General features: G+C 46.7%; 1 long non-coding RNA gene across 1 annotated transcript in view; it reads left to right on the forward strand.

Moving 5' to 3' along the window:
* Nucleotides 1-1,213: 1,213 nt before the first annotated feature.
* Nucleotides 1,214-24,030, forward strand: part of LOC114817896 — a 123,321-nt gene continuing 100,504 nt past the window's right edge. Inside the window, exons 1-2 of the long non-coding RNA XR_003765742.2 lie at nt 1,214-1,394; nt 8,802-8,876. This is a non-coding gene — a long non-coding RNA (uncharacterized LOC114817896). The remainder of the gene's footprint in view (nt 1,395-8,801; nt 8,877-24,030) is intronic.

Below are 24,030 nucleotides of genomic sequence, written 5' to 3' on the forward strand. Positions count from 1 at the left end.
CATTTTTCCTGCATGACTTCCTTTAAAATCCACCTCGTGCCTTTGTACAATACATTTTTTTCATCCAGGGCAAATTGCATCAACCTCACTTAGGGTGCCTGGCTTTGCTTTTTCTAGTGTCTTATAAACATAGCATTGAGGCCGAGCATTAGTTCTACAAAGCACTCCTTCGAGGTGAGTGATGCGTTCAGCCCATGATCCCTGGCCCACATGATGTAAAATCCGCAACAGTCTTCATCCCGAGAATCTTCCAACGTATAATAATAAAAAGTGCTGAAGTGAATGTAGAATTGTCCCATCACAGAACCCAAAATGCTTTGAAGACTTGATCTGATTCCTCTTCGCCAGTGGAGTCTCTATAAGGAAAAGGGCAAGGATTATTTTCTCATTTTGTCATTGAGGAAATAAAAGCAGAGAGTGCCAAGATTTCACTCAAGGTCGCGTATGAGTCAAGAGCGGGACCTAGGTCTTGATTCCCTCCCTCTCCAGCACTCTGCTTACTCTCCTGCTTCTGGATCCAGTGAGGGCAAGGAGACTTTTTTAAGGGCCTAGGAAATGTGGCACAACTGAACCATTTTCTTTGGACTCTCCTTGGCAACTGACCTTAGGTTCTGCCTTCTGTCAAGCACTTCGACTGAAAGCTCCTTGTGGGTAGGGAATGTGTCTACCAACACTGTTATAATGTGCTCTCCCCATTGCTTAGTACAGTCTTTGTACACAGTAAGCATTTTCCTTGGGCTCTGCGTAGCGTCTTAGGTTCTGGCGTCTGTCAAGCACTTAGACCAAAAGCTCCTTAATAACAACAATAACAATAATAATAATAATGATATTTGTTAAGCGCTTACTATGTGTCAAGCAGTATTCTTAACGCTGGGGTAGATACAAGCTAATCAGGTTGGACACGGTCCAAGTCCCACGTGGGGCTCACAGTCATAATCCCCATTTTACCAATGACGTAACTGAGACACAGAGAAAGTGAAGCGACTTGCTGAGTGAAGGTCACTCAGCAGACAAAAGGAGCCAGGATTAAGACCTAGGTCCTTTTGACTCCCAGGCCCAAGCTCTAACCATTAGGCCATGCTTCTTCCCTTGTGGGCAGGGAACATATCTGTTATATTATACTCTCCGTGTGCTTAGTACAGTGCCCAGTACACAATAATCAGTCAATACTATTGATTTATTGTCTCCCTTTTTCCCTCTCTCAGAAGAGCCACTTCCCCTCTGCCGGGACTGGAATTCCCAGAGCTCTTCCCTCTGCATCTGCAGATCCGCCACCTGGACCAAAGCCGCTCCTCGGGCCATTAAGCATTCCCACTGGACAGTTGCAACCAAATGATGTTAGCTGAAATAAACACATGATTCCAGCTGGCTCCCGAAGCACTAGCAGGGTGAAGGTAAGAGCGGAAGCCCTGCCATTAATGGGTCAGGCCAGCAGTCCCTCAATCCCGGTATGATGCCTCCTCCAGAAGCAATGAGATACCCAGAGGAATCATGTGATGATTGCACTCTGTGGCATCCATCCTGGCATGTAGGCTTGGATCATCTAGCATCCCTAACTTTTCCCTTTATGCCTTCCTCGAAACCCATGCGCTTCCGAGTGATCCCAAACCTTCGAACCTGCTTGTCTTTTTTGCCCACACCACTTTCTCGGGTAACAAATTCCTGGTGCTTTTTACCTTTTTCCTCAAAAGGGCGGCCTGGAAACCACAGAGTGTTCTTTTCTGCAGGGAAATGAGGAGGGATGGAAGTGAGGTGAAACTAGAATTAAATTCTTCCTGAAGAATAGTAGTAGTAGTAGTAATAACATATATTAAGGGTTTGTGACACTCCGCTAGATTGTAAGCTCGTTGAAGGTAGAGATTGGAGCTCCATACTCTGTTGTACTCTCTCAAGTGCTTAGTACAGGGCTTTGCAAACAGAAAATGCCCAGTGTATGCCATCAATTGATTATGTATAGCACCTTGTGTTCAAAAATGACCTTGTGCCACCGTACAATACATTTTTTTTTCATCCAGGGCAAATAACATCAACTGCACTTAGGGTGCCTGGTTTTGCTTTTTCTAGTGTCTTATAAACACAGCATTTAGGCCGAGCATTAGTTCTACGAAGCACACCTTTGAGGTGAGAGGTGTATTCAGTCCGTGTTCTATAAGGCCAGGCTTGCAGTCTCTTGCAAAGCCTGGTGTTAAGGAAAACTTGCACTGTAATAATAATAATAATAATGTTGGTATTTGTTAAGCACTTACTATGTGCAGAGCACTGTTCTAAGCGCTGGGGTAGACACAGGGGAATCAGGTTGTCCCACGTGGGGCTCACAGTCTTAATCCCCATTTTACAGATGAGGTAACTGAGGCACAGAGAAGTGAAGTGACTTGCCCACAGTCACACAGCTGACAAGTGGCAGAGCCAGGATTCGAACTCATGACCTCTGACTCCAAAGCTCGGGCTCCTTCCACTGAGCCACGCTGATTCTCTTTAGTACTCACCGTTTTAACATTCCATGCTCGCGTACCACCATTTCTTCCGACACCCGCACTCTGTATCCGGGCAGGTTTGCCTTGTCGGAAGAGCCCTCCCTAATTCTGCCTTGACGTTCAAGCCAAAACATGTAATGAGGGCCTGTGTGTGGCAGAGCTGAGTGTGCTAAATTCTGGGGGAATTCCAGGACACTGATTCAGGAAGCGTCCTCAGCCTACCAGGGGGCTCCCACTCTAAACAGAGAGAGGGCAGACCAGGGGAAAAACAAGGTAAATTTGACAAAAAGCACAACTGTAAGAATAGCAGAACTGTGCGTTGCTGTGGGGAGGGAATAGTTGTCAGGCTCTTCCCCACTCCAAGCAGTACATGACAAACTTGCACAACCTTCCCTCCGTTCTAATGCTTGTAAATGCTGCTTCTGCCTGCCCTGCAGGGGAGTACAGTAGGGCTAAATAGAGATGGAGGTGACAGAGATAGAGAAGCAGTGTGGCCTGTTGGATAGAGCATGGGTCTGGGAGTCAGAAGGATCTGGTTTCTAATCTGTGCTCCTCCACTTGTCTGCTGTTTGAGCTTAGGCAAGTCTTCTTCTTTGTGCCTCAGTTACCTCATCTGTAAAATGGGAATTAAGACTGATCTCCCTGTGGGACCTAGACTGTGTCTAACCTGATTAGCTTGTATCTATTCCAGCGCTTAGTACAAGGCTTGGCATAAACTAAGAGATTAACAGATGCCATTAAAAAAAAAAGTAAAGAGTACAGTCCCTGCCTCTGCGGAGCTTCAGGAGTAATGGGAAAGACTGTCCCAAAGTTATTTACAGTTAGAAGGAGAAAGAGATTGGAAAGATGGAATGTGAATAAATAAGTGCTTAAATGTAGAGTATGTCATACCTGTATACATATGGGCTACAGGGGCTGTGAGTTTTGTGAGCTAAGGGTGTAGATGGGAGGAGCAATAGAATCCAGGAGGGCCTCCTGGAGGAGGTAAGTTTGCAGAAGGACATTGAAGAGAGGGAAAGAGACTTGGGTTGACAGATTTAAAGGGAGAGAGTGTTCCAGGCATGGAGGACTGAGTTTGAGTAAGGAGTCAGAAGTGGAGAGAGAAAAGCAAGGGGCAGTGTGAGAAAGCTCTCTTGGAAGTAGCATAGAGAAAAATCTGGAGACTACCCATTGAAGCTAGTAAGAAGGAGAGAGAGCTGGGAGAGAGCCTTTGAAGCTAGTGATTGCGAGTTGGTGCTTGATGGAGAGGGCAATGGGTAATAATAAATAATGTTACTTGTTAAGCACTTACTCTGTTCAAAGCACTGTTCTGAGCACTGGGGCAGATACAAGTTAATCAGGTTGGACACGGTAGCCACGGCAGATTTTTAAGGAGAGGACAGATGAGGGCTTCTCCCCAGTTGGTGGGAGAAAGGGGGGCCACCCCAGTCGTGACCCCCCGAGCCTTGCGACTTTGAGAACCATTTCCAAAAATGCAGCACTCACCTTAAGAAAGAAAGCCTTCTCTAAAGGAGGGGGTAAAAGAGGTTCCTGAGAGACAAAGTCAACTTCCTCTTGCCCAAGGCAAGCCATTGCCTTCCCCCAGTTTCCAGTGGCTTATTTATGCTCATTAAGGATGGAGCAATGCAGAAACACTGAGACCTGCCTTGTGAGTTTTCTGCCAGAGTGAACAAAGGGCCAGACAGGACACTGCATTCTGTCTCTAGCTCCTGCCAGAAATCCAGGCTAGGTAAAAACTCACCTACTCTGTAGCTGGAAGGCAATCAATCAGTCAGTCTATGTACGAAGCACTTGGGAGAATAGAATTCAATAGAGTTGGTAGACAGGATCTCTGCTTACAAGGAACTTACAGCCGATGGGAAAGACAAACATTAAAATAAATTACAGAGAGTGGAAATGGGAGAGTATAGACTGTATCTTAGTATTGTGGGGCTGAGGGTGGAGTGACTATCAAATGCTTGAAGGATACAGATCCAAGTGCATAGGTGATACAGGAAGTAGGGGAAATGAGGGCTTAGAGAAGGCCTCTAGGAGGAGGTGGAATTTTAGTCAGTCGCTCAGTAAATGGTATTTATTGAGCACTTACTGGGTGCAGAGCACTGTACTAAGCACTTGGGAGAGTACAGTATAACAGTAAACGAGCACATTCCCTCCCCACAACAAGCTTACAGTCTAGAGGGGGAGACAGACATTAATATAAATAAATACATTTACAGATGTGGACCAAAGTGCTCTGGGCCTGGGAGGGAGGATGAATAAAGGGAGCAAGTCAGGGTGACACAGAAGGAAATGGGAGAAGAGGAAAGGAGGGCTTGATCAAGGAAGGCCTCTTGGAGGAGATGCGTCTTCAATAAGTCTTCAAAGGGGGTGGATTTCAGAGGTGGAAAGGGTGGTGGTCTTTCTTATATGAAGGGAGAGGAGTTCCAGGCGAGAAACAGGACATGAGCAAGGATGGGCAGTAAAATAGATTAAATAGAGGTATAGTGAATAAGTTGGCAACTATTGGAGGTTTGGTGGGAGTGGGGAGACAAAGTCTGAATATTGTTTTAAGAAATATGATCCAGGCAGTAGAGTAAAGAGTAGAGTGGGGAGAAAAAGGGGACAGAGAGGTTAGCGAGGAGCCAGACACGGGAGTCGGGGTGGGAAATAACGCACTTGGATCTGCATGGGAGCAGTTTGGATGAAGAAGAAAGGATGGATTCTACAAACGTTGTGAGGATAGAACTGACAGGACTTGAGGTCGGATTGAGTACGCAGGTTGAATCAGAGAGATGAGTCGAGGGAAATGCCAAGGTTATGGACTTGTGAGAGAGGGAAGATGGCGGTGCTCTCTACAAAGCATAACTGCCTTCAGGAATTGATTGTCTGCATTGTGTTGTGGGCGTGCAACATAAACAATCATTTATGCTACAGCCTAGCTTTGCCAAGTGGCTTGGATGGGGATCCTGAGGTTCAGGTTCTGTGTCACTAGTGCTCAGGAAGTGGGAAGCTCCTCTTCCTCCTGGCTTCAGTCTTCAGTCAGTCATTCACTTCCTGGAATTTATTGAGTTGTTTACCGGGTGTAAGTGCTTGGGGAAGTACAGTACAGTAGAGCTGTATTAGGTCTTGGGCATTTTCCCTGTTTTACAGGAGAGAACTCTGAGGTACAGAGAGGCCAGGGGGACTTCCTGAGGAGAGGAATAGTTAGCATGGAAGATTAGATTAGAATTCATAGTCTTTGAACCTATGCCACACCTGAAAAATTCAATTCCCCTCTCCACCAATCCACCCAATTCCTCGCCATTGATATCTGGTCCCAAATCTAGGTTCTGAATGAGCTGTGGAGGCCTAATAGCACCCCCCTTTCTCGGGAGGGGAGTTAATTGTACCATTCCTTTTCCTCTTGCATTCACCACCCAGTAGGTACCTTATCAACATTGTCACCATTAACAAAAAGCCTGTCTGCAAGCAGGGTTAACTAGGTGCTAGTCAGAAGGAAGTTGGACAGACATCATTTGTTCCCTGCTCCCCAGGAGCGCATAATCTAAAGCAGTGATTTAGGAGAAAGGTGAAATCAACCCAAGAAACAGTGAATAAGTCCCTAAACAAGCACACACTTCTCCAACGTGGGGGTGATGGTCCTGTTGAGCCCTTGTTAAGAAGAGCTCACCTTTATAGTTTTCACGCCATAAAGAATGCCCCGTGCAAACATGAACAGCCATTTCTTGCACATTGTCTTGCGGTCTTATCCAGACAGGAACGTTGTGCCGTAACAACATTTCCAAACTGCGTAACAGCATTCTAGCCAAAACACATTTTGAAAACATGGTCAATCCATTACTGATGGAGGAACTGACTCCATTGTAGAAACAATACTCTTGGGGAGTATTTAGAAAAGGGGGAAGGTGCATATAAGTGATAGTTCAGATAGAGTTTGCAATTGCGTTTTCAACTGTTTGTTGAGGTTCTTATTAAGAACTTCCTTTGGGCCAAACACTCCGCTAAGCACTAGAGTAGATAGATACAAGATGATCAGGCCATGGGAAGCAGCATGACCTAGTGAATAGAACACAGGACTGGGAGGTAGAAAGACCTGGGTTTTAACTCCCGCTCTGCCACTTGTCTGCTTTGTGACCTTGGGCAATTCACTTAACTCCTCTGTGCCTCGGTTCTCTCATCTGTAAAATGGGGATTGAGGCTATTAGCCCCACGTGGGACAGGGACTGCATCCAACCTCGTATCCACCCCAGGGCTTAGTACAGTGTCTGGCACATAGTAAGTGCTGAACAGATACCGTAACAACAACAAAAAAATCAACTCAGGCAGAGATTAGATGCATTTTCTGACCCTTATGGAGTTTATTCTTTTTATTCTTTTCCTGAAGAGTGTTTACTATGTGTCAGGCACCGTACTAGGTGCTGGGGTGGATACAAGCAAATGGGGTTGGACACAGTCCCTGTCCCACATGGGGCTCACATTCTCAATCCCCATTTTAGAGATGAAAGAACTGAGGCATAGAGAAGTGAAGTGACTTGTCTAGGGTCACACATCAGACAAGTGGCAGAGCTGGGAGTAGAATTACTACTAGAAGCGTTCAGCGGCCGGGCTGGCCAAAATGGGTCATACCCAGGGATACAGTTACATCTCTGCTGAAGAACCATGCAAAGATTGGCCTAGCTCACAGACCCCCGAGCTCCTTCAGTCAGCATTCATCATCATCATCATCATCATCATCATCATTTATTGAGCTAACTATGTTCAGAGCACTAAGCCCTTGGGAGAGTACAGTACAACAGAATTGGCAGACACGTTCTATACCCACAATAAGCTTGCAGTCTAGAGAGGGAGATGGATGTTAATATAAATATAGAATTTAGAATATATAATTTATAGATATGTGCATAAGTGTTGTGGGGTTGAGGGTGGGGTGAACACAAAATGCTCAAAGGTCACAGATCCAAGTGCATGGACGACGCAGAAGGGAGAGAAAGCCAAGGGAAAAGAGGGCTTCCCTGGGGCAGGCTTTCTGAACATCTTTCTGAGAAGACTTTTTGTCATTTTTTTCTAAGTGACAAAAGACTGTGATGATGTTTTGGAAGTCAATGCCCCAGTCTCCCGTGAAGGAAAACTTGGATTTTAAAATGGCAGGAACAGAGTGCGTGTCATGATCCCCAGGCCTGCGTTCTTGCCGCAAAGCCATGTCCTCTCCCATGTCAGATATGGGGACAGGCTGGGCTCTGCTGGTTGGTAAGTTCTGGCAATGCGCAGTGCGGGAGGGGTAAGGCGCTTGGCCCCAGGGCCATGAGAGCAGCTCCAGTGCCCCTTGCTGCCTGGTGAAGATCGGCGCGAGGCCAGGCTGGAGACCGGGGCCTTCTGGGGCCCTGCCAGCTCGTTATTGAGGCCGACTGGCAGCCCGACATGCCTCGGTCCAGGCCTGTTTTGAGGCCAGGCTCTCTCCTTGGCACACACGGAGGTGAGTGAGGGGCAGCTTCCGCCCCCACCCTCCGCTGCCCCGGAGACGCTGGTTGCTCGGCTGGGCGCCGAAGACAACAAAAAAAAGCAGCCACTTTGAAATCATTCCAAACAGAACATCCACGCTGGCATGTATTGTTTTGCCGGTGCCCTGCTCCACACCGTTCTGGCTCACTTCCACCCCCGCTTCTGGATTTGTGTCCACTGAGTTTGAGCTGTTTAACAAGACAGAGCCCGACTTCGTCCTTAGCAAATTCCTCTGCATGGGCAGCAGAAACGGGCATCTGGAACCCAAACTCCGCTGACTTAGCAAGCCCAAGGGATTGAGTTAGAGACTCATGACTCCTTTCTGAAAGCAGACTAGAATCCTTGAAATGGCCTGTTGTTCATTCCCACCCAGGCCGTTTAGCTGCAGGGGTAATGGCTGGAGCCTGAAATTGTGCAGATTCCAGGCTCTTGCCCAGCTTTCCAGCCTTGTGTGTAGACAGGGAAGACCGAAGAGAAGCTTTCCCAGTAAAAGTATGTGTGAACATGGCTCTGTGTGTGTGTGTGTGTGTGTAAGGGAGGGAGAACCATTATTTGTCAGTCTTGCAGGGAGATCCAAAAGGCTGAAGCATGGCCTAGTGGAAAGAGCATGGACCCGGGAGTCAGAGGACCTGAGTTGTAATACCGGCTCTGGCAAAACCTTGTTGTGTGACCTTGGCAAGTCACTTCACTTCTCCTTGCATCAGTTCTCCTGTTCTCCCTTCTATTAGACTGTGAGCTCCATGCAGGAGAGGGACTACATCCAACTTAATTCACTTGTATCTACCCAAGTACTTAGAACCGGGTTTGACTCAAAGCAAGCGCTTAGCAATTATTTTTTTCCTTTTAAAGGTAACGGCCTTCAAGACTCAGCGCTGTCGGGATTTTGCTTTTTGATAGCAAGAAGCCTCAGAAGTCTAAGGGGAGGTAGGTTTTTCATTTTGAATTCAGTTATCCCACACTGTTCCACCCTAACAAACATTGTCTTTCTACAATTCATGACACCCTAACGAACACTGTCTTTCTACAATTCGTGTATAACACGATGAAGCATTAGAGAAGATTCTTCCCACCGCATGAGTCTGTTCTGGTTACGCACAAATATAAGTTGGTAAAGTAGATGAATGGGGTAGGAAGAAACGGTTGTAACCAGGCAGTCAATCAGTCAATCAATCATATTTATGGAGCGCTTATTTTCTGCAAAGCACTGTACTAAGCTCCTGGGAGGGTACAATATAATAATAGACACATTCCCTGTCCACAATGAGCTTACAGTCTAGAAACAGGTGTATGGCATTGGTTGAAGGGTTGATGCAGCTACCCTCCCCAGCCTCAGTTTTACAGAACTCTCTGTACAGCGCTCTGTTTTTCTTGGTGCTTTTTGCAACTATACAGTAATTCAATACAGTAAAAGAACACTGAGTGACAAGCTTGCCTTGGTACCCCCTCCATTAGAAATCATTCATTCACTCATTCAATTCATTCAATAGTATTTATTGAGCACTTACTAGGTGCAGAGCACGTACTAAGCAGTTGGAATGTACAATTCGGCAACAGAGACAATCCATGCCAGTGCTCCAGCACTTAGAACAGTGCTGGGCACATAGAAAGCTCTTAAATGCCATAATCATCATCATTAGAAGTCATTCTCTGCTGTGCTAATGTGTGCCTGGCACATAGTAAGCACTTAACAAATATTATTATTATTAATAATGAGTAACAATCAAGCAACCAGTGGTATTTATTGAGCACTACTCTGCGCAAAGCACTGGACTAAGAGTTTAAGAAGGTATAATGTAATAGAGAAGCTGGTGGATTGAGCATGGGCCTGGGAGTCTAAAGGACCTGGATTCTAATCCCAGATCCATCACTTGTCTGCTATGATCCTTGGGCAAGTCACTTCACTTCTCTGTGCCACAGTTATCTGATGTGTAAAATGGGGATTAAAGTTGTGAGCCCCATGTGGGGTAGGAACTGTGTCCAATCTGATTATCTTGTACCTACCCCAGTGCTTAGTACAGTGCCTAGCACAGAGTAAGCACATAACAAATGTCATTAAAAAAGGTTGGGAGGGGGTGAGATAGACGAGATCAGGGCCCACCGAGCAAGCTGGTGCTAAGGAAATGATGTATGCAGGTTGGGCTGAAAAAGGAGATCGTTGAGGTGAAGTGATGGGGGAGCTGATTGAATATGGCAAAAGCTGTCAGTGGCAAATCTAACTTTTCAGACATTTATGGATTGGGTTTGTTGGTCAATAGCATTATCTTCAAACAGAAAATGCTTTGTTCAAAGTGCACATTCAGTAAATTCTGTTGAGGGTAAAAGACAATTCTTTTTCTTTTGGAACACTCCCACCCGCATTTCTGGCCTTCCTCCAAATTCTGAGCTTATTTCTAGGAATGGGCCGGTGTTTTGGGGGGGGGTTATCCCAGTTTCTGGTGTTCCTTTCTCATTGCCCTGTGTGTGTCTGTTGTTCTAGGTGATTGTCGGAGGTGTTGGGCAGGAGGGAGAAAAAGGAGCAAGTCACTAGGTAACTGAGAGAAGGGGGACAGAGGAAGAATTTTGAGGGGCTGGGCATAGACTGCGTTCCTGGAAATTGCGGCACCTTTGTGGCTGTGGGTTTTAATTTTACCACTTACATACATTACTGAAAACATTTTGCAGTCTTTCAGGTGAGAGATTTCTTGTTTACGCTTCATGTTTTCACTGTTTCCTTTGTTCCTACCACTCAGCCAGGAAACTTGGGTCTGACTTAAGCCCACCTTCATTTTCTGTTTTGAGAAGCAACAAGGCCTAGTGGAAAGAGTACAGGCCTATGAGTCAGAGGACCTGAGTTCTAATCCCACTGCCCATCCCCAGCTGCTGCCGTCTGCTCTCTTTGGCTCTATTCATTTAATCGTATTTCATTCATTTAGTGGTATTTATTGAGCGCATACCGTGTGCAGAGCACTGTACTAAGCATTTGGGAGAGTGCAGTACAACAATAGACAGACACATTCCCTGCCCACAACGAATTTAGGTTGCATGCCTGGGGTCTTCTTCAGGAGGCTTCCACCCAGTTTGCTGAAAGCCCCCTGCACTCACTGCCTTTCCACTCTGGAAAGCCTGTTCACCTCAGGGGCCTCCTTAGTTCTTTTATTTTCACTTTTTTTTTTTACTGACACCAGGGGCATGAAGGATGTGGGTGGAGATCAGATCACAGCTGCAGGGAAAAATGTAACTCGAGTTTTTTCTGATGGTGGATCTTGTAGTAACTAGTTCTGTTTGGTCTAGACCACGTTCCAGCCAGATGATGGTAGCATGAAGCATATGGTAACTTCTGACCAGGAATCTTTTCTAGCCTAGTAAAGATGCTTGTCAGCTGAGCCCAAGACTAGGAAGAGGAGAAAGTAGGTCAGGGAGAAGGTGTTAAAATGTTTGACTGGGCCCAGGAGATAGAAGTTCTGGCAGTGACCAAGGCTGTTGTTTATATTTCTCGTTTTTGTCGGAAACGGTCACACTGGGGCATGGTGTAACCTGAATTAATTTGATGTATAATGTGCAAAAGCAGCTCCCGCAGGAACAAATATCCCAAAGAAGTTCAGAGAGAAGCATCAGTCTCCCAAGTGCTTAGTACAGTGTTGTGCACATAGTAAGTGGTCCATCAGTGCCATTGATTGATTGATTGATCAATTAATGCTAGGTGGAAGGGGGCCACTCAGGGGACTAGAAACAGAAAGAGCAGTAGAACCCAAGATCTTCCTGTATTGTTTTCTGCCACTTTACCCTCCCCCGTCTCCATCTCCCCTCATCACTGATGATATATTTATATGTCCACAGTATTTACAGGGCTCTGTTCTAGTCTACATGGGTTTCAACTGGACTGAGAACCTAAAAAACACCTTAATTTTTCTACTCTTGCTGTGCGCTTCTGCTTTGGATGCAGAGGAGACATCCACCCGGTGTTTCTTACGCAGAATCTGTGCTGGGCTCTCAGAGATGTGAACCCTTTGGGGTTGGGGGAGCAGCTTTTTGTGGAGAAGCTGGAGAAGCTTTTTGTGCTTGGACATAGACTATTGCTGTTGGAAATGAACATTATTGCTCAAGGAAAAGGTGGCCTTGGAGAAAAAAAAAACTGTCCCCACCTCTCCTTCCCCTCAACTAGAGTCCCAGTTGGCCATCAGCCCCTAGTATTCTGTACAACCTACAACCTGTACAAACTACTCACTGTACCTCGATCTCATCAATCTCACTGCCAACCTCTCTCCCACGTCCTGCCTCTGGCCTGGAACATCCTCCCTCTTCATATCCTACAATCACTCTCCCCTTCTTCAAAGTTTTCTTGAAGGCACATCTCTTCCAAGAGGCCTTCCCTGACTAAGTCCTCCTTTCCTCTTCTCCCACCCTCATCTGCATCACCCTGACTTGATCCCTTTATTCACAATCTCCTCATCCCTACAGCACTTATGTCCATATTCGTATTTTTTAAATTTATATTATTGTCGGTCTCCTCCTCTAGACTGTAAGGTCACTGTGGGCAAGGAACATGCTGCCAACTCTGTTATATTGTACTCTCCCAAGCGCTCAATACAGTGCTCTGCACGCGGTAAGCATTCAATAAAGACAGTTGATTGATTCCCAGTCATTTCCAGCCTAACGTTATTTATTCCTCTGTGGTGGGAGAGATGTAGAAACGCGGTATGCCCGGGAAGAGGTCCAGTTTAATCCAGAGCAGAATTTCTGGACAACAGAAGACCTGATATTGTGGAAAGCTGGGGATGATAGAGCCATCCTGATCCCTGGGGGCATTTATCAGTTAATCAATCAACGATATTTACTGTGTGCAAAGCACTGTATTAAGAGCTTGGGAGAGTACAGTACAATAGGGTTGCAGACACATTCCCTGCTTACAACGAGCATCTCCTGAAGAAGGAATCTCTCTGAAGGGTTAGTGTGTCCCAAGCTTGAACCCTTCCTCTGAATTCCCTGAATAGTATCACGCATAACCTTCACTTTAAGTTTAGCGTTACAACTTAGGTTTTGATTAGGATAATACTACACTGTATGGCTGAGCTTTAGTTATCTAAGGTAAACTGTCATTATCATGAATTTCTATTTGTTAAGCAGGACCTGTGTGCACGGTGACATTGTGCTAGGTACTAGACCAGGCAGAATCCCTTTTCAGTGGGACAGTTGCCTTCAGTGTGGGTGTTCTGATGATAGGATAAATTATCTTCAGCCACTCAGCAGAGCAAGGTTAAAAAAACCTGTGTAAATGCAAAACATTAGGGTTATACATTTACTTAGTCAGTGGTACTTACTGAGCACTTACTCTGTGCAGTGCTCTGTACTTAGCCAGATTCTCCCTACTGCTTCAGTCCCACCTTTTTAATTAGTCCCCTAAGGTCACCAGGAACCCTTACGTCCCTGGAGCATCCCAGCATTGGGGTCCTTTGCCGGGCCCTTCTTTTGCCCATTGATAATAATAATAATACTAATAGTAATAATGGTATTTGTTAAGCACTTACTATGTGCCAGGCACTATACTAAGTACTGGAGTAGGCATGGTCAGTGGTGTTGGACACAGTCCTTGTCCCATGTGGGGCTCACAGTTTCAATCCCCATTTTATAGATGAGGTCACTGAGGCACAGGGAAGTGAAGTGACTTACCCAAAGTCACACAGCAGACAAGTGGTGGAGTCGGAATTAAAACCCATGACCTTCTGACTCCCAGGCCTGTGCTCTGTCCATTACGCCATGCTGCTCTTTGCCGGCCCTTTGGGAACCAGCATCCACATATTAGAACATCCCAGGTCACAGACGGTCCAGCAGCCCGCCCAAGGAGGAAGAACCGGGCCTGGCATCAAACAGTGGGGTTTAGCCCAAGCTGAGCTGGCAGCTTCACGGCTTCAGTTTCCTTTTCTGTAAAATGTGGGACATGGATTGATTGGCTTGTATCTTCACCAGCGCTTAGTACAGTGTCTGGCACCTGGTAAGCAATTAGCAAATACCACAGTTATTATAAGGCGTTCTGTCAGTTTGCCTTTTTCTGTGTCAACCCTGTTCATGTTTGCTACTCCGCTCAAGCCAGCCTACTAAGCAAATCTTGCTTGCCTCGTGGCTAGAGCACTGGCTTGGGAGTCAGAAGGACCTGGGCTCTAATCCCAGCTCTGCCACTTGTCTGCTGCATGAGCTTGGGCAAGTCCCTTCACTTCTCTGTGCTTCAGTTATCTATAAAATGAGGATTAAGATTGTGAATCCCATGTGGGACATGGACTGGGTCCATCCTGATTAGCTTGTATCTAAGCCAGTGCTTAGTTCAGGACCTGGCACATGGTGAGCGCTTAACTCATACCATTAAAAAAAATTCTCCAGTCTCCAATCCATTACCAATCAGTCAATAGATCTGTGTTATTTATTGATTGCTGACTGTGTGTATTAAGCACTTGGGAGAGTACAATGACATCGAGTTGCTAGACATTACTCACCATTCCCCAGAGCAAAACTTCTTCCCCACTCAAATCTGCCTTCCTTCATAGCCATCCTAAAGAATCACCTCCTTCCAGAGGCTTCCCTGCTGAACCTTCTTGGTCATGTCACTCCTTAGTCATCATGCTACTCATGTGTGTGTAATCATGATAATGGATAATTACAGTATTTGTTAAGTGCTCTCTTTGTGTCAAGCACTGTTCTAAATGCTTTGGAAGATAAAAGTTATGTCAGATACAGTCCCTGTCCCACATGGAGCTCAAGGTCTAAGTAGGAGAGATAAAAGATATTGAGTGCCCATTTTACTGATGAGGAAACTGAGGCATAGAGACATTAAGTGGCTTGTCTAAGGTCATACAGGAGGCAACTGGCAGAGTCGGGTTAGAACCCAAGTCCTCTAACTTATAGGCAGGTGCTCTTTCCACTAGGCCATGCGGCTTATCTGTGTAGATCTGTTTGTTCATCTGTCATCTACTTGTTTGTTTTTATCGTTTGAACCTAAGTTCTTACTCTTTCACATGTTATATAGTTGGCATTTTGTGTCTGCTTGTCTTCTCCAGTAGACTGCAAACTCCACGAGGCAGGAATTTTGTCTTTTTCATCTCTTGCATATTCCCTAGGGTCCAGAATGGTGCTCTACACACAGTAGGGGCTCAGACAAAGCAGTTGGCCGTAATGATGGTGTAGAGCCAGCCCGGCATAGTTGACAGAGCACAGGTCTGGAAGTCAGAAGGTCATGAATTCTAATTCTGGCTCTGCCACTTTTCTGCTGTGTGACCTTGGGGAAATCACTTCACTTCTCTGTGCCTGATACCTCATCTGTAAAATGGAGATTGAGACTGTGAACACCACATGGGACAGAGACTGTGTCCAACCCTATTTGCTTGTGTCCACGCCAGCACTTAGTATAGTGCCTGGCACATAGTAAGCACTTTAACAAATACCACAATTATTACTATTGTTATCACATATTTGGAGCCTGTACCCAGTTTAACACTTAGTTTTCTTTGGTTTAATCCCATTTGTGGGTCAACCTCATGGTAGTAATACTTATGCCAGCTACTTGGGGTCGTGTACTCTATTAGTTGTTTGGGAAGTACAGAATAAAGAAGTGACATTTTCTCTGCCCTCAAGAAGCTTGGACATCAACAGAAGAGCTGAATTTAAGAATATACTCTGCACATAGTAAGCATTCAATAAATATGATTGATTGATTCTTTTTCTTTATTCCAATCTACTGAGTGCTTTGTCTGGTGAAGATGCACTGTAAGAAAGCTGGTTGTCTGTACCCGAGGTACACAATAGTAGTAACAATAATAAACAACAATGGTTTTTAGGCACATACTATGTGCCAAGCACTTCACTAAGCACTGGGATAGATACGAGATAGTCAGATGGGACACAGTCCATGCCCCACTTGGGGTTAACCCTCTAATGGAAAGGAAAAATGGGTATTTAATTCCCATTTTAGGGAGGAGGAAACTGAGGTAATCATAATAAATGTGGTGTTTAAGCACTGTGTGCCAAAGACTGTACCAAGTGGCTGGGATAGATATAAGATACTCAAGTTGGACGGACTCCTTGTCCCACATGGGGCTCACAGTCTAAGCACTGCAGGCTTGTTGTTGATTGTGATTCATTTCTGGTCTAGCCCAGCCCAAGTGTCCTGTCTCGTACAGCCTCAATCAACCCCTTCCCGCCAACCCCTCCCTGAACCCAGAAAGCCTGCCAGGGGGTCGGGGAGGAGTCTGAAGCCAGGATGCCAGCCTTAGCAGCTCCCCTCCTTCGCTTCTCCTGTGCCAGGCAGAAGGGTTGGCACCAGGACCAGACTGGAATTTACAGAGCGGTTCCCATGGCCGCGAAAGCAGTGGGTGATTGGCAGGGACCCTCTCCTAATTAAGAGCGCATTAGTGCAACTCTAAAGAGCCCCAAACAAAATCGCCAAAACAAACAACACAAAAGCCACCAATGAAAGTGAGCCCCAGCCAAGGAAGGCCTTTGAGATGCAGATTCAGCCCCCTCATTTCTGGCACCTAGAGTTTTTCAGGAGGAGATTCTTAAGTGTCTCTGACCTGCTGCCAGACAGGGCCCTGCTGCTGGGCAGAAGAGCTCCCAGCTTGGGAGAGAGACTTGTTCGGGGGTGCATGGGTCGGGGGCGGATGGATGGCTCAGGGGGTGCACGGTTCGGAGAGGGATTCACGGCTTAATGGGGTGGACGGCTCGGGAGACAGATGGCACAAGGGGTGGATGGCACGGCCCCTTGTGCCCTCGTTGGTCTCTTCTGAGTCTGAAACTTTCCAGCAGCATCATCATCGTAGTTTCCTGTTACTGCTTTGAAGGCAGGGGGGATCGCTAACTTTGTTTCACAGAGCCGAGGAGTCGATTCCAGTTGCGGCACTGATGAGGGGCGCTTCACCCCCGTGGAATTGGAACTGGGGGATGGAAGCCGTTAGCTTTGCCCCACGGCTTCTTGGGCTTTTCACCCCGCCCTTTTCAGTATCAAGGGGACAGGCTGGAAACTGAAGCTGCACACGGCTTCTGTCCGTGGCTCTCTGGACCCGGTCTCAACGGGGAGCCGCCTCAAACCAAGAATTGATGGTCTAGATACTTGATTCCATATATTCGTACCCCTGCGTGTTTGTGTCTGTATGTCCACCTCCCTAACTGCATGTGTGTGTCTGTGTGTCCATATTCCTTGAGAAGCAGCGTGACTCAGTGGGAAGAGCCAGGGCTTGGGAGTCAGAGGTCGTGGGTTCTAATCCCGGCTCTGCCACTTGCCAGCTGTGTGACTTTGGGCAAGTCACTTAACCTCTCTGTGCCTCCGTTCCCTAGAAGCAGCATAGCTCAGTGGAAAGAGCCTGGGCTTGGGAGTCAGAGGTCATGGGTTCGAATTCCGACTCTGCCACTTGTCAGCTGTGTGACTGTGGGCAAGTTACTTAACTTCTCTGTGCCTCAGTTACCTCATCTGGAAAATGGGGATGAAGACTGTGAGCTTCACGTGGGACATCCTGATTACCCTGTATCTACCCCAGTGCTTAGAACAGTGCTCTGCACATAGTAAGCGCCTAACAAATACCAACATTATTATTATCTTCCTATTCATGTGTGTGTGTGTACATGTATGCACATCCCTGGCCCCTGGAGGCCCCACCCATATATGATCCCACACTTGTGAAGTTGGAACCCCTGTGCCCAGGTAGTAAGCAGGGATCTGGAAAGTGGTAACCAAGTGTCTCATGCCCTGATGAAATCGCGGATTATTTTGTGCCCACATGGCTGCCCTAGGAGGTACCCCAGGGACCTTCCCTCCCATGGTCCATCCAGGCCAGCAAGAGGTGTCTCGCAGAGGCGAAAGTGACCACGGGGCTTGGAGCCGCAGCCTGAACACCGTAGGGCTGGGTCTGCTGGTAGGATTTTCTGAGTGGAGGAAACTCTTAGGCTTGGCATTTCATTTGCATTCAGCTCACTAGACTGCAGTCTAACCTCAAGCACATTTCCCGTTGAATTGCGATTGCTCCCCCAAACCTTGGCATTTTTCTAGCTTTCTTTTTTTCCTCATCCACCCTCTTTTAACTCACACACCCTTTCATTAGAAGGGGACTAAAAGAGATGGAGAGAATGCCGAGGATTAGCCGAATCTCAGCCAGACCATAGTCCGGATGAATGCTGGCTTAAGGCTTTATGATAGCAAGTCTGTTCCTTCTCCTATCTTTCTGCTTTCAGTGTATTTAAGACTCCTCTGAGGGACTTCCTCTCTAAGTGGCTCCCACTGTAAGGATTAAACATATTTTCTAGGATTTGATACATTTCCCAGATATTTCATCATTTGTTGATTCCCAAGTTCCAGAAGAGGCCCACAGCAGTGCAAGTCAGTGCCTGAAATGTTCATTCAATTGTATTTATTGAACACTTACAGTGTGCAGAGCACTATACTGAGGACTTGGGAGAGTACAATATAGCCAAAAATAGACACGTTCCCTGCCCACAATGAGCTTACCGTCTAGAGGGATGTATTTTTAAGATGTAAGAGCCCGTTTTCAAAGCCGGAAACCATATCGTTTCTGATTGCAGCCTTGGGGGTTGGTCTGCCTGACACTTATTTTCCCACAACCCTCAGCCTTGGCACCTGGCTTGAGTCGTGCTCCAGTTTAGCCTTGGGTGAGTCCTTCAGGCTCTTCATCTGTGGACCCTGGACTGTGCTATCCCCATGTGGGAGAGAGCGCGAAGTCAACAAGTAACTTGTTGAGTGTCCCCAGGGCTCCACAGCCCTGTACACAGCACTCCTTCACCTGCTGCTTCACAAAATGGGAAACTGAGGCCCATGAGAAGTAATAAGTGGCTTGCCTAAGGTCCTGCCACCAGGTCTTGGCAGGTTTTTTTGTTTCTGTTTTTGCTTTATGGTATTTATTAAACCCTTACTATGTGCCAGGCACTGTTGTAAGCACTGGAGTAGTTACAAGGTAATCGGATTGGACATGGTCCATGTCCCACATGGGGCTCACCGTCTTAGTCCCCATTTTAGAGATGAGGTAACTGAGGCCTAGAGAAATTAAGTGCCTTGCCCAAGGTCACACAGCAGAGAAGTGGCAGAGCTGGGATTAGAAAAAGGGGTCAAACCATGGCTCCCTGCTTTTCAGACCCAAACACTGATCTCAGGCAACAGGTCCCTACAGCTGAGCTAGTGTTTCCAGCCAAGACAAACTGGAATGAGGTCCCTATATTCTGCTCTTTCTCTGGTTAGCCACTCTCAATCAGTCAATTGATCAATTAGTGGCATTACTGATTCATTCATTTTCACTCACTCAATCATAATTATTGAGCACTTACTGTGTGCAGAGCACTGTACTAAATGCTTGGGAGCATACAATATGGCAATAAACAGACACATTCCCTGCCCAAAATGAGTTTCAGTCTAGGGGAGGAGACAGATGTTAATATAAAAAAATAAATAAATTATAGATAGGTACATAAGCGCTGTGGGGCTGGGAGGGGGGAAGAACAAAGAGAGCAAGTCAGGGCAATGCAGAAGGGAGTGGGAGAAGAGGAAAGGGGAGGCTTAGGAAAGGCCTCCTGGAGGAGATGTGCTTTCAATAAGGCTTTGAAGCAGGGGAAAGTAACTGTGTCAGATTTGAGGAGGTAGGGCATTCCAGACCATAGGCAGGACGTGGGTGAGGAGTCACCGGTGCGATAGACGAGATCGAGGCACAGTGTTAGAGTTAGAGGAGCGAAGTGTGGGCTGATAGGAGGGGGCAAGGTGATAGAGTGCTTTAAAACCAATGGTGAGGAGTTTTTGTTTGATATGGAGGTGGATGGGCAACCAATGGAGTGTTTTGAGGAGTGGGTTGACTTGTCCTGAACATTTTTTTGAAAATTATCTGGACCACAGAATGAAGTATGGACTGGAGCGGGGGGAGGCAGGAGGCTGGGAGGCCAGCAAGGAGGCTGATGCAGTAATCCAGGCAGGGGAGTGATTGAGCACTGATTGCATAGGACACCGGACTCAGCACTTTGGAGAAAACTGTAGAGTAAGTAGACCCCAACCCCACTCTGAAAGACCTTGTAATCTAGCTTGCTGTCTCACTCATTCAATCCATCAATTGTATTTATTGAGCACTTACTGTGTGCAGTGCACTGAACTAACTGCTTAGGGTTTGCTGAGCTTTGGGTTCTAGGATTTCCATGATGCTGTAACCCAGGGTGATCAGCATTCCTTGCTCCCCAGGGATCCAAATGCCAACATGAGCAGGGCACAGCATTCCCAAGTGTGGCAAACACCACCTTATAGCTTTTGCCGTCTGTCTCCCCACGGTCGGTTGCCCCACTCTCTCTCATCCCTAACTAGGAGAGCCCTTTCTACTGCCTTCACCCCCGTTGCTCAGTAAACTCTTGCAAATCTAGGTTTCCCCCTAGGAGAAAAATGCAAGGTGACCCCAAGCTCCGGCTGAACGGAGAGGCAGCAGGTGGCACGGGCCAGAAAAGCAACTCGCATTTCCCCGTAGTGCCAAGTTTCAACCTGCCCACAGTGCCCAACCCTCGGGGCCCTGCGGAACCCCAGAGGAGAAGGCCGAAGATAATTACGGACTGGATGCAGTGGTGAACCCTGAAGAGCACAGATCCTCTCATCTCTGCTCTCTCTTCTCCTGCTGCTGAGGAATGCGAGAGTAGTTTCCCCTGCCAACCCTCTCTGGGCAGGCTTGGGGCCCGGCCCCAAGGTTCCATCCTCAGCCCACAGGACTCTTTCAGGGCCAAGAGTTTAGGGGATCCGGAGGGGCCTGTTTGGGGTTACAGAAGAGGAACTTCACGTCCCACTACAACTTCTTTCTTCCATGGGTGGGGTCCTTGAGTCACCCCCTTCTGTGCCGTGACAATGGCAGAGGTGCCAGCTGGTTAGAGGGATCAGGGTCTGGGGGTGGAACCTAACCCAGAAGTTGCACGAAGAGGCTGGGAGGGGAAGTAGGGAGGGGAGATGAGAAGGAATGGACAAGACTTAGTGGAAAGAGCATGGGCTTTGGAGTCAGAGGTCGTGGGTTCTAATTCTGGCTCCCACCACTGATCAGTTGTGTGACTTTGGGCAAGTCACTTGACTCTCTGTGCCTCAGTTACCTTGTCTGCCAAATGGGAATTAAGATTGTAAGCCCCACGTAGGACAACCTGATTACCTTGTATCTACCCCATTGCTTAGAACAGTGCTCGGCCCATAGTAAGCACTTAACAGATGCCATCATTATTATTGATGGAAAGATCTTTCAAGCACATGTCCTGCTGATGGTGGAACATATCTCCCTTTCCTGTCCCCTCTCCCCACTGCTGGCAAGCCCTAATCTGAAGCCCGATGGGATTGCTGGAGGCACTTTCTGTGCAGAACACTGGGGTAAGCGCTTGGGAGAGTTCAGTATAACAATAAACAGACACAACGAGCTTACAGTCCCCAGTTCTAATATTCTAGCATTTAAGATTTGCCCATCCCAGTACTGGATGGGGTATTTGAAGAAAATGAGTGTCAGCAGGAAACCACAATGTGTGCTAGAAAGACTGCTGAAACTGGGAAATTGAAAAGGAGGAAGAATGTGAAAACGTTTTAAGGACACCATAGAACAAAGCCTCAGACAGTGTTGCATCCCAGCTGAAAACTGGGAGTCCATTGTCAAGAACAGACCTGCTTGGCCTAAGGCTATAACCAAGGGCGGGTCTCCTTTCAAGCAAAAGTTTCTTAAGGAACCAGAGATGAGGAGGGAAAAGAGAAAACAGCACCAGACACCACAAACTTTAAACACAGCAACACAATAAGGGACAGGTTTTCGATGAGCAGCGTGGCCAGGGCTGTGGGTTCCACATTGGCCATTCCAGCCACACACGCACACTCATGGGTGCATTTCACTGTCAGCTTAATACAGTGTTCTGCACATAGTAAGTGCTCAATAAATACTACTGAATGAATGAATGAATGCTGCAAAGGGAAGAGCAAACACACACACACACATGCAAAGAGATAGAGCTAGACATATCTATACAGATAGATATGTGTTTCAACCTGGTTTCTTCCCCAAACTGTCTTCATGGTACATTAAATTCTACCAGCCATAGCTTACATGGTCTGTCTGTCTCTTTAAGTCACTTCCAGCTGTGTCTCTGTGGCTCCACACAGTCAAAATTAGTCACGGTTACAGTTTAAATATTTTAATATTTGTGGTGATTTCAGGCGTTTGGGACGTGCCCCAACTTCCATGTGTACAGCACCCTCCTTAAGGCTGCGGTGAAGCAGCTGGAATCTGTTTACCTGCCAGCGATCCTGCAGGGTGTGAGGGGGGCTGAGATCCCAGTGAACAAGGGGGTTCTCTGCCAGTTGGAGTTTTTAGGCCCGTACTTCCCACATTTGATAGGGAAGGGGCCACCGTCCAGAAGCAGATCCTGGGGGGTGGGCCTGGTGAGGTAGAATCCAGTGGGACCCATCCTTGTTTTTTGGGATTGTGGTGGGGAACAGAAACAGAGCAAGAGAAAGGAAAAAAAGTTGGAAATCTCCCTGTTCATCCAGTTGTGGTTACTATAAATAATATAACAATAATATAAATAACAATGACAGTATTTGTTAAGTGTTTACTATGGGTCAAACACTGTTCTAAGCCCTAGGGATAAATAATTTCTAATCAGGTTGTCCTAAACCCTAAGGGTAGATACAATCTAATCAGGTTGGAGAGTCCTTATCCACACACAGTCATAAACCCCATTTTATAGATGAGATAACTGAGGCACAGAGAAGTTGTCACTTGACCAAGGTCAACATAGCAGACAAGCGGTGGAGCGGGGATTAGAACCCAGGTCCTTCTGACTTCCAGACCCACGCTCTATCCAGTAGGCCAAGTCTGCCATAAAGGGGTGTCCCCCAGGCACTGGTTCTTTTACAAAGGGCCCTAGCTAACCCTGATAGCTCCCAATTCCTGTGGGCCACCTCCGTAGCAATTCTTTATGATTTAATCCTTCTGTTTGATCCCGTTGATTTAATCCATTCTGGCAAAGGAGAAATTGCAGAATGACTGCCATTATTTTATGACATTGAGTGCTTCCCTAATTTGAAGTGGTGATCACTCGCATTGCAGAAAACCAAAAATGCCATTCCTTTTACCTCTGTTATTAGCTTCTCTCTTATAAAAGAGGTCAAAGATGGAATGGATCTTCTGATGGTGAATCCAGAAGATTGGCCAGGGAGCTTTGATTTTCCATTTCCTTTCACATGACTGTTTCAGCTGAGAGACAAATGCACAGAAATCAGAGGTGAAAATTTTTAGAACATTATCAGAAAGTCTGTCCCCTCTCTAAGTTGTTTCAGTATATTGCATTTTTGGAGTCAGAGTTCATGGGTTCGAATCCCGGCTCGGTGGCTCAGTGGAAGGAGCCCGAGCTTTGGAGTCAGAGGTCATGAGTTCGAATCCTGGCTCTGCCACTTGTCAGCTGTGTGACTGTGGGCAAGTCACTTCACTTCTCTGTGCCTCAGTTACCTCATCTGTAAAATGGGGATTAAGACTGTGAGCCCCACGTGGGACAACCTGATTCCCCTGTGTCTACCCCAGCGCTTAGAACAGTGCTCTGCACATAGTAAGTGCTTAACAAATACCAACATTATTATTATAAGAGAAGCAGCGTGGCTCTGTGGAAAGAGCATGGGCTTTGGAGTCAGGGCTCATGAGTTCGAATCCCAGCTCTGCCACTTGTCGGCTGTGTGACTGTGGGCAAGTCACTTAACTTCTCTGTGCCTCAGTTCCCTCATCTGTAAAATGGGGATTAAGACTGTGAGCCCCACGTGGGACAACCTGATTCCCCTATGTCTACCCCAGCGCTTAGAACAGTGCTCGGCACATAGTAAGCGCTTAACAAATACCAACATTATTATTATTAAATGTTGAGTGGCCTGAGAAAATGTGATGCGAACACAAAACTTCAAAACTTGAATGTGAATCCCAGTTTTCTTTCAACTTAGGGCTCAATTTCATTTCTTCCCAAAGCTTCGGGGTGAGGGGAAGGGAGAAGACACAGTTGATGGGTCAGGAAACGACCCCAGTGGAATAAATCTGGAATGTGTGAGTGATCACAGGAATGAGACTTATAGCCTAACCAAGAA

This window comes from Ornithorhynchus anatinus, chromosome 2 (assembly GCF_004115215.2).
Source record: "Ornithorhynchus anatinus isolate Pmale09 chromosome 2, mOrnAna1.pri.v4, whole genome shotgun sequence".
In the NCBI taxonomy this organism is placed as follows: domain Eukaryota; kingdom Metazoa; phylum Chordata; class Mammalia; order Monotremata; family Ornithorhynchidae; genus Ornithorhynchus; species Ornithorhynchus anatinus.